The sequence below is a fragment of the Phoenix dactylifera genome, chromosome 1 (assembly GCF_051530095.1).
Source record: "Phoenix dactylifera cultivar Ajwa chromosome 1, Ajwa_hap1_PhDact_Kaust_v1.1, whole genome shotgun sequence".
Lineage (NCBI taxonomy): Eukaryota > Viridiplantae > Streptophyta > Magnoliopsida > Arecales > Arecaceae > Phoenix > Phoenix dactylifera.
The window spans coordinates 53450643-53451391 of NC_143190.1; the positions used below are offsets into that span (position 1 = coordinate 53450643).

The 749-nt window shown below is 32.0% G+C and overlaps 1 non-coding gene across 1 annotated transcript; it reads right to left on the reverse strand.

The window, feature by feature from the left end:
• Nucleotides 1-457: 457 nt before the first annotated feature.
• Nucleotides 458-542, reverse strand: TRNAY-GUA (transfer RNA tyrosine (anticodon GUA)). Its single transcript is given in 2 exon segments — nucleotides 458-493; nucleotides 506-542. It is a non-coding gene; the product is annotated as a tRNA-Tyr (tRNA).
• Between the last annotated feature and the right edge of the window lie 207 nt (nucleotides 543-749).

A 749-nucleotide genomic window follows, 5' to 3' on the forward strand; every position in this document is an offset into this window, starting at 1 on the left:
AGACAACTTCAGAAACCTAAAATCCTAAGAACTAGAACTTGGAGAGTGCTAATATTCTTTCATAGGATAAAATACCTGCAACATTTAATAAACTTTATTTGCACAAAAGGAGTGAAAAGAAAAGTATTCCATCAACTAAATTATTTAAAGGAAAACAAGATTTTTATTTTTGGATAAAGAACATCTCCATGGCCAATGCATACCAAAATACAAAACGCAAGTATGGAAAGTAATCTATTTTTTAAGAATATAGATTTTTACTCATTGGAGGAAATAAAATCTATAACCAATGCAAGCATAATGGAAAATAATTTATTTATCATAACTCAAAAAAAAATTCTGAGCTATGGAAAGTCATAGATTTTTACTGTTTGGAGAGCAAAAGAAGTCTTCATATCAATATAATTGGAAAGTCGTTTATTTTTAAAGATTCCAGAAAAAAAATAAAAAATAAATTTCCGACCTGCCGGATTCGAACCAGCGACCTAAGGATTCATCTGCACAACTACAGTCCTCCGCTCTACCAACTGAGCTAAGGTCGGTTGACAATTCAACGCAGAACGAAAATATAAAGCCTACGGATACAAATCTATCCCATTTTTTTGTTCAAAATACCGAAGTACTCTTTAAACTCTGTGATTTATGCCGAGGCACGGATGAAGGAATTCATTAAGCTCAAAGATTGAGAAAAACTTGACATTCAGATATCTATCCTGAATTCTGCCATTCTCAATATCCTTTTTCGGTCT